Source organism: Cydia amplana, chromosome 22 (assembly GCF_948474715.1).
Source record: "Cydia amplana chromosome 22, ilCydAmpl1.1, whole genome shotgun sequence".
NCBI classification, from domain to species: Eukaryota; Metazoa; Arthropoda; class Insecta; order Lepidoptera; family Tortricidae; genus Cydia; species Cydia amplana.
In genome coordinates this window covers 11,104,086-11,114,567 of record NC_086090.1, presented here as the reverse complement: position 1 = coordinate 11,114,567, position 10,482 = coordinate 11,104,086, and positions in this window count along the sequence as shown.

Below are 10,482 nucleotides of genomic sequence, written 5' to 3'. Positions count from 1 at the left end.
ACGTGATCGGCGCGGCGCGGCATCGCGCGGGCTTGGTGTGAGTAGGTACTTAGGTATTAACGATTAACGGACTTAAGGAAAGTTAACGGAAGTTAACAAGCCCGTTACAGGTTATTAAAGTTAACTTAAAAGTTAATCCGTTACTCGAAAACTTAACTTCGTTAATTAACGACTAACGGACTTCTTCCCAGCTATGGAAACAATAGAGACCCAAACGGCATATGTAATCTCCTATGGGAGAACAAACAGGTCAAAAAGGCAATTGATTTGCCAACAAATAATCAAAACATCTTAATATGGTTTAACATGTCCCATCATGTGTTTTAAATAGTTTTTATCACAACGGCGGAAAAACGTATCATAGAAGGAATAGAAGGGTTAAGATGGTCGGCTCTTTATCATTTGTCACCACGCCTGTCACGTTCTAACAAGTATGTAATTGCATGATATGACAGGTGATAAAAACTCTACCATGATACCGCTGCAAGAAGAGAATACCTACTTAAAAACTTCTGGAGGAGCTTACACTGCTTACATTACGTAAGTATGTATACCTACACTACACTGAAAAACTTGCCGAAAAACCGAATAATTCCTAATATTCGGCCCACCTCTAAAGCAGGGTGTTTCATGTTTCAGGGGTAAGACATATCTGAAAGAATATCTTTTGAGTGACAAATATCGACAGTTGTTCTTACTTCTAGCTTCTTAGAAATGAATCAGAGTTTAGGACAAAAAAATCGGCAGTGAAAATACGGGCGTTAAACTAATTAACCAAACGTAAACCTTATTCCAAGGAGATAACGTATATATATGGCCACCTAAGTGTTACTTTTAGTGTTAGCTGCGAGTCCCTATCCCACTTCTGAGTTATACTGTAGGTACTTCGAGGAAACTACTAAATCCCAGGGCCACCATTTACTCCGCTTACCCCATTTGGACTAATTGTGCTTAATTCAATTACCTAAATTAGTAAATTACCCCTCGACTTTGCACTGACGCGCCTGGAGAACCATGGGGTTGCCACAGCGACGGATATTACAATATATGTCGGCGGCCGATCGTAAAGTTCCTGTGTAATGTTTTGACAGTTCTTCAGGTTGTTTCAGATGCCCTAAGGGCGTATACTGTCCAGAAAGGATTTTCACGATTCGCGATATGCCCAGAAATTTCATGATCTGCCTGATTTTACGATCGGTCGACCGCCGAAATATAGACGAAGTTCTCAGTACATTTTTGACTCCGAATATACGGTCCATAGACTGACACTTATCTGACACACTTACCAAATATAAAATTTCACGCTGAACAGCCAACGCCTTCAAAATGAGCAAAGGGAAGCAGATGGGAGTCGAGTTCTATCCTGAATACTCCGCAGCTGTAGCAACACTGTTAAAAAAGATGTGTCTCACCGAGTTTGTTGCCGGTCCCATATTGGGATACCCGCCTCCAATTGAGGTGGGATTTCCAGTGAAAGCATATTGCGTTCACTGGGGATTTCAATCTTGTTAGGGTTAGAGCTGGTGTAGCTTTATTTGACGTTCATAAGCACATTGTAATAGGTATGCCTACTTGAATAAACTATCTTTTATCTTTATCTTATCTTTAAAATCATAACCATACCTTTTACCTCTGCCGCAGTCTGAAAAAAGAATCATTCAAATCACGAAATAAAATAATTACGGTACTTGCCGCTCGACGCCCATTTTCCACTTACCCCCTAATGGGGTAGGTAAGTGGGGACAATTGCCGCTGAAAAATGATCCCTAATTGGAGGGAATTACGGTCCAAATTGGCCTTTAATGTGGTGGAGTGGAATTTCGGTGAGTGTTGAGTTTCATTTATTCGTAGTTCGTAAGCGTCGATGGTAGTTTCGGACAACCGTTCAGCCAGACGCTACAGTTGCTACGCGCTACGAGCGTAGCCGATAACACGGGGAAAACCGTATGTAGCGAAAAGCGACTACGGACAGTGCACCCGCCTGGCGGGTTGCTGGCAGTGAATGCGTTGAAGTGTATTAAAAATCAAAACACAAGTTGTTTTTATTTTAAAAGTTGCTGAACAAATGATGGTCAGTTTGAGGTATTGGGGGTTTACGGTGTTATGACGAAAACTCAACTGTTTCTACTTAACTCGGTATATTTCAAAATAAACCAAATATGAAATACAAATCTACAAGCTTAACATTTAAAAGCCACCTGATTAAAGTATCAACGTATTTAAGGTATTGACCGTTCACTTTGCTAGCCGAACACTGAATGCCTCTCCTGCCTGGTTCCGATCACGCCATCAGTCGTTAACGGTAGTGGGGTGCAAACGTGGCGCGCGCTATTAGCGCGCGCTAGTGGCGCCATCGGAACTAGTCAAGTTCACAACTAATTTACTTAACTTAACTAGATTATTTAATACCATGATTAATAATAATTTACATATAATTCAATAAATATTAACACACTAATAGATGACCCTTACAGCTCGGCCATCCTGTTCCAGGCGGGACCTCACGCCAATCACAACTCGTTGAAATAATTCGCACATGATGATTAATCATAGTAGAGTTTATAATTAATATTCAGTTAATATCCAGTCTTATATGAATTTACTACAAAGTGAATTGTACTTGGCGTTAAGTATGTAGAGCAAGGGATACATACAATTTATTAGAATATTTACGATCAATCTGTGTGTTTAATTAAACATCGATTCATAATCTTGAAATCTGAGAATACATACTTTAAGTTTAATTATATTAAAGCAACTTACTTAGTTTACACACTGATTATTCGAGATATTATATTTCGAATGCATGTATAATCTTTGTTTATTATAGACATATATGATATGTATATATGAAGTATTAATCCAATTGTTACATTCAAAACATATGACACTAATATGACGACATAAGATTAGATTAAATTAATAATACATTTAGTCCTCTTTACCACTGCTATTACTATCCTCATCGCTAGATACAAAATTCCTGGCAAATGTCAGCCACGGCTGTATTTTATCGATAGAGACCACATTCTCGTAACGCCTACCTTGTTTTCGCGTTAAAGGGGTGTCTTGAATTAGAAATCTATCGTTTGGGAGCGTTTTTACTATTCGATAGGGACTCTGGTACTTATCGACGAGTTTTTGGGATTTGCCATCATGCGGCATCTGTCGTTGTACCCTAACCAAATCGCCTTCAGAATAGGTTTTAGGTAGTTTTCTTTTCTTATTAAACCGATCCGCATCTTTTATTTGTTGTTGTTTCATTTTGTCACTTGCCTGTGCCCTAATCGACTCTAACTCTCCTAAACTAGCGACATTTGTAGTATCGTTGACTACAGGATTTAAAATACCCTGTGAAAGAGTAGTGACATTGAATCCGAACAAAAGCTCGGATGGGCTTTTGCCAGTCGTTTTGTGTGTAGTGGTATTTATACCAAGCTGGATATCCAAGATATGCTCATCCCAATTTCTTTCATTATCGCCATGTGACGAGGTAGACAATGCATCAAGAATGGTGCGGTTAAACCGCTCTACTTGGCCATTAGCCCTAGGAGTAGCGACAGCGTTTTGGATGTGCTTAATGCCATAAGAACCAACGAAATCCTTAAATAATTTACTAGTAAAACTAGATCCTTTGTCCGTGATCAGTCTTGCCGGTACACCAAAATACTTAATATGTAGTTTAATTACCTTTATAGTTGTCGTGGATTTTGTGTTACGTACAGGTATTATATTGACATATTTAGTGAAGCCGTCCACGATGACAAGTAAGTAACAATTACCGCCTTTACTTTTTATAAAAGGGCCCAGATGGTCTGCGTGAATGGTGTGAAAGGGGACACTAACCTTTTCGATAGGATGTAACAATCCTTCGCTTTTACTCCCAGGCGCCTTATGATGAGCGCATTCTAAACAACTAGTAACATACTTTTTTATAAAACGGCGCATTTTGGCAAACCAATAATGTTGTTTAATGCGTTGAAGGGTCTTTTCGGACCCGCAGTGACCAACATCGTCATGATTTTTCTTTACGATCTGCCAACGCACGCCTTTTGGTACATACCACTTTAGTTCCTCACCGACTACTCGATAGACACGCTCGTTCTTTATTTTATAGTTTTGGTGATATTCGCTTACACGGGCCGATTCGGGATCAGTTAAGACAGCCTTTATTCTTTTTACCTCTTCATCCGCGCTCTGTACAGTAGATATCCAGTCGTGATCATACGCCGTTTGCTCTCTGGTAGACTGGATGGACAACACGTCGAGAATATGTACTTCTGGTTTACCAGTACTTACCGGATTGCGGCTCAGGGCGTCGACATGCGCCATTTTCGTCCCAGGTCGGTACTCCACAGTAAAATCGAACTCCTGCAGTTGAATCCACCACCTTGAGACTCGTGGGATCACATCTCTTTTGGTTAATGTGTATCTAATAGCGTTGCAGTCGGTTATTAATTTAAATGACTTACCTATCAGATAGACTCTAAATCTATTCAGTGACGCAACAACGGCCAGAGTCTCCAACTCGTACGAATGTAACTTACTTTCGTCTGGGGTCGTTTTTCGGCTGAAATAGGAAACTGGTTGAAAAACCCCGTTTGCATTTTTTTGAAATAGTATACCAGCCAAACCTTCCTTGCTAGCGTCCGTGTGCAATTGTGTTTCGGCGTTGGGATCATAGAGGGCTAGGCATGGGCGTTCGGTCAACAAAGTCTTAATTTTGTTGAAAGACTGGTCTTTTATTTCGTCCCATTGCCAGGGGTTACCCTTCTTCAAAAGATCTGTCAATGGTGCTGCGATAAGAGAGTAGCCTTTAATAAACCGGCGGAAGAATCCGGACAAACCTAGGAATTGTCGAAGTTCATGATAATTATTTGGCTTAGGGAATCTTGCAACTGCTTCGGTCTTACGCGTTCCTGGACGTATCCCGTGCGAGCTCACTTCAAACCCTAGAAAGTCCAATTGTTCTTTAAAGAAATTACATTTGCTAAGCTTAAGCGTCAGGCCTCCTACCTTTAGCAACGAAAGTACTTCCTCAAGCCTTTGCAACCCCTCTTTGACATCTCTTGCAGGAATAAGGATGTCGTCCATGTACACGATAGCGTATTTAATTTTTGCCTCTTGTAAAATTTTGTTTATAGTCCGCTGAAAGACGGACGGAGCATTAACCAAACCGAAAGGCATGCGATTATACTCAAACTGTCCTTCAGGGGTTACAAAGGCTGTTTTATGTCGCGATTCCTCAGCTATGGGTATCTGGTAATAACCAGACGCTAAGTCAAGTGATGTAAACAGACTGTTTCCCGATAGTTGGTCTAGTTGATCCTCAACACGTGGAAGAGGATAGTGGTCCCTTTTAGTTTTGCGATTGAGCGCTCTATAATCAACGCACAATCTTTTTTCACCGGTCTTCTTCTGCACAAGGACTATGGGGCTGGCGTAAGGCGACGATGATTCCCTAATAATACCATTTTCAAGCATTTCGCGAGTCATATCCCTAACTAACGCTTTTTCCGCATACGACATTCTATACGGGCGATAAACTACCGGTTGGGAATCTTCTAAATCTATGGTCATTTCTATACCATTAGTGAAACCAAGGTCCTTGAGACTTGTTGAGAAACATTCACTATGCTTGTGTAACAACTGCTGCAGCTGAAGGCAATCTTCTCTAGAGATATTCTCACCGCATTGTACAGAATCGTCGATCTCGGTTTCACTAACGGTAATGCTGTAGGTCGTAAGAGCCTCAGCGTCATGAGTATACTCGTTTTCCTTGAATAGTGCCCTAGTCAACAAGAACCCTTTCGGAATCGTAATGGTTTTGGGCGACACATTATATACCATCAGTGCGCTAGAACCCATTTTAATGTCATACTTCCCAGGAAGCAAGAAATACTCCTCGCCTTCGGAACCTCGCAAAGAGCCTTTTATGCTAACGCAGCCGGTGATCGAATTATCTGAAGTTACCTCAATATACGCGATACAATTACTAGCGATCGTCGATTGTTTTACAGCTGTCAAAAGGACTTTGTCGCACGATATTCTTTTAAATAACAGCCTTTCCGGAGTTTTAATAATCACGATATCTGGTTTCTCAGTAAAAGTGTGACCTATCAAGACTGGTTGGTAAATAAAATGGTCATCGACAACATATAAGATAACAGTCTCTTTGATACCCTGTATTTCCAAAGTACCTACTGTCAAACCTAAAGGTGTGATTGCATTAGAGCCTATGCCTCTCAGTACTGGTAGTTCCTTTGAATAATTGACGGTTAATCCTAGTTTTTCCGCGGCGCTCGATCTTACTACACAACATTCGCTACCTAAATCAACGTAGCATGTTACTGGCAACGAATTAATCTTGATATCCATTATATATTTGTCAATTGTTTTATTAACCGATTTCTCGTTGTTCGCGCTCACTTTATCCGCAATTTCTTCATTCTTCACACTCACACTCTCCGGTTCATCATCAATTGTCAATCTCGCTACCTTTTTCTCATTCTTAACGACTGCACCTGAAGCGCTATTTTCTGCATTACTTAGCCCTATCTCCTTTCGTTCTTTATCGAATTTACTTTTAAAACAATAGATTGTTTGATGTCCGACCCTATTGCATGTAGAGCAGGTAGCTGCCGGTTTGCTGCATTTCGTACTACGGTGTCCTATTTCGCTACAGTTATAACACGTAATATTTTTAAAACTTGAACCGTCTTTCGATGTACTTGGCTTATTTGCTGATGGCCTAATTTCGTTGCGTTGTCTACCGGATGTATTAGATTCCCTATCTCTAAATGGTCCTGCTTTAACGGTTCGGAAGTATTTCAAGATTTGTTCTGGCTCGGTAAACTGTGCTGCTTGCGCACCTACTCTAGCAGCCCTATCCTCTAGTCCATGAAGAATACAATCTACTGCCTGTCTGCCGTAAATTTTGCATCTATTTAATAAATTAACCTTCGCATAGTAATAATGCTCCAACGATTCCCCATAGCGCGCTCTTTTAGCGAGCATTTCCGTCAAAAGCTCGGCAAAATCTTCACGACATGGAAAAGACTCTATTAACTTTCTTTTCCACTCTGGCCAAGTAAACATCAACGAAGGTAATCCCTGATACCATAATTTAGCTACACCCGTGAGTTTCAAAAGCGCGTAATGAGTGGTTTCTTTATCGTCCCACTCATAAATTGAGGCGCATTCCTCGACTTTAGTCAACCACGTAAGTACTGTCTGATCTCTAGCCATGGGATCAAATTCAGGGATGACATTCGCAATTGATGCAGGCTTGGGTTTATTAGAGCTCTTGACTTTATCTAAAATTGATAGAACTTTATTAAGTACATTAGAGTCGCGTTCCCTACTAGGCTTCCGTGCCCTCTTAGAGTAGAAATGATTGCGCTCACCAGAGTCCTCTGACGAAGAACCACGGTACCTCTTGCGACGTTCCGACGATGGGCTACGGTACCTCCTACGACGTCCCGGAGATGGACTATGGTACCTCTTGCGACGTTCCGCCGATGGAGTGCGATGCCTCTTACGACGTTCCATCGATGGTGTTCGGTGCTCTCTGCGACGTTCCATAGATGGGGTGCGGTACCTCCGACGATCCGAAGATGAACGCCGCCTGCGCCGACGTACAGTCCTTGGACGAGATTCTCTATCACGAAGACGACCTTCGCTCCTTTCGCTGCTGCTCCGTGTCAGGTCTACACTCCTGTGTGAATGCCGTGTCAGAACCAGGCCCCGGTCTGGTCGTCCAGACACTCCTGGGTCCTCGTACTCATTGCCCTGTCCCTCTCGCCTGGGTGCTCCTGGGTATCGGGACTCTCTGTCCTGGCTCTCTGGTCTGAGCTCTGGTTGGCCCTCCATATCTGAAACTTAGTTTGTTTCAGAAAAGAGACAAAGGAGAAGAGGAAATAAAGACACATTTAAATAGTTCCTACATATTGAGTCTACATATCGACTATCGACTCTTACATATCGACTCTACATATCGACTCTACATATCGACTCTACATATCGACTCTACATATCGACTCTACATATCGACTCTACATATCGACATGTTCAGTCTAAAATAACATGATTTAATCTAAACGCTATGTGAATGTGAACGTGTTCTTTTAATAAAACTCACGCAGTGTCCGGAAATATATTAAAGGTATTATATATATCTCTTAATGGATTATAAATTAACTTAACACACCTGTATATATATATACCTATATATATATATATATATATATATATATTTTTTTTTTTTTTTTTTACATACTCATCTAACATGTGCATCTCCAAAGGAGCAGCCTTTGGCAAGATGAACATGGAAGACTAACCGTACTAACCTCCGGAATTCCTCCGTTACGGCAATTACAGTTTACCTTTCATAACCATTAATCATCACATTATCTAACATGTGCATCTCCAAAGGAGCAGCCTTTGGCAAGATGAACATGAAAGACTAACCGTACTAACCTCCGGAATTCCTCCGTTACGGCAATTACAGTTTAATGATTAAATCCATCCACCTACTCAATATTAGCACAGTACGTAAAAAAAAAAATAACGTGGAAAAATACTTACGTTTTTTTGTGTGTAAGGCGTGGCAAAAATCATAAAAGATTTTTGTTGATCCCCTCTTCTGATACTATTGGGGTTTACGGTGTTATGACGAAAACTCAACTGTTTCTACTTAACTCGGTATATTTCAAAATAAACCAAATATGAAATACAAATCTACAAGCTTAACATTTAAAAAGCCACCTGATTAAAGTATCAACGTATTTAAGGTATTGACCGTTCACTTTGCTAGCCGAACACTGAATGCCTCTCCTGCCTGGTTCCGATCACGCCATCAGTCGTTAACGGTAGTGGGGTGCAAACGTGGCGCGCGCTATTAGCGCGCGCTAGTGGCGCCATCGGAACTAGTCAAGTTCACAACTAATTTACTTAACTTAACTAGATTATTTAATACCATGATTAATAATAATTTACATATAATTCAATAAATATTAACACACTAATAGATGACCCTTACAGAGGAGTACAGGCTACAGTTTAATTTATTGCTTCTATTACAAGCCACATCTTGTTGGCTAAAAAATTACTGCATTCCCGTTGTCAGGGAGGTTTTGGGATTATACTGAGCAACTTTTAGTATGGGACCAACCCTGAAATCGCTAAAAAATGTTTGGCTGTTTCATACATTTTGGCTGGTCAATTTTCTATGGGAAGGTACCATTTTTTTTCGCGATTTCGGGGTTCGTCCCATAGTAAAAGTTGCTCAGTATAATCCCAAAACCTCCTTGGCAAAGCGAATGCAGTTTTTTATCCATCCTGTATAATATAGACGCTCTTACCAAGTTTTATGAATTAAGGGGGTACTTCAACTCCAAACACAATCCAAGCAACAATGCTTCAACCCATTCACTTGACCGGTTCAATTCATTCGTTCTTTAGCTGCGTCGCTCTCGGACCGGGATTATTTCCAACAGAATTATTCCTTAGCGTAATGCTGTTGTGAAATTATTATACGTAATAAGTAAATTATGAGTTTATGAATTCGGGGAATATATTGTTTTCATTACGATAAATCCCACGAATCTTGTGTCACAATATTTCCATCAAGAAAGAGTGGAAGTAATATTAATATTACGAGAAAATACAGGTTCTGTATATGTACTCCCCTCAGGCTTTCGTTGATCCTTCTTTCTGTTTTACATGCTTTTATTTAGCTTACCTTATTAATCTTATTATGTATGTATATATATACAAGTTTGCATAGTATGTACATTGACGTATATCTCAAGACTGGCCTTACGGGCAATAAGAATGAGGCATGAATGGTACATTTTTAGTGCAATATCTCATCTCACCCCATAATTAATAACCGCTTCGCATTATTTCACTTCCTTAATAAAATGGCCGTATGTATGCAAATCGATATAATTATGCCCCCATTCCGAACTACAATCAAACTAATGTAAACCCCATTCAAACGTAACAAAGTCTATTATGCAACAGCACAATTACGTAATAGACGACTTTTGAATTTTAGATTCGCATGCGTGAATTGCTTTAGCAACGGCGTATTTCTATCAAGTTAATAATATAATTTGAGCCGTAGTTAAACGTAATAAGATTGGTTTTAGTATAATTTTGTTGGTTAAGATATGAGGTGTAAAATGTGACCTACATGCGTTTCTTAGGGTAGCGTGACTAGGAATAACTTCTTAGCTCATTTTATAGGCAATTAATTTGAAAAAAATGTTTAGGGGTTAAAGGGTATTACAATGTGTTGTGGTAAACAAGGTTCTTTACAGAAATGGGGTCATCTATGCAACTGTCAAAGGTTTGTATAGATGGCGCCTTGGCGCCAGCATAGGTTGCCCTGACAATCTCTAGAATTGTGTTAAATTCTTGATTTTTAGGGTTCCGTACCCAAATGGTAAAAAACGGGACCCTATTACTAAGACTCCG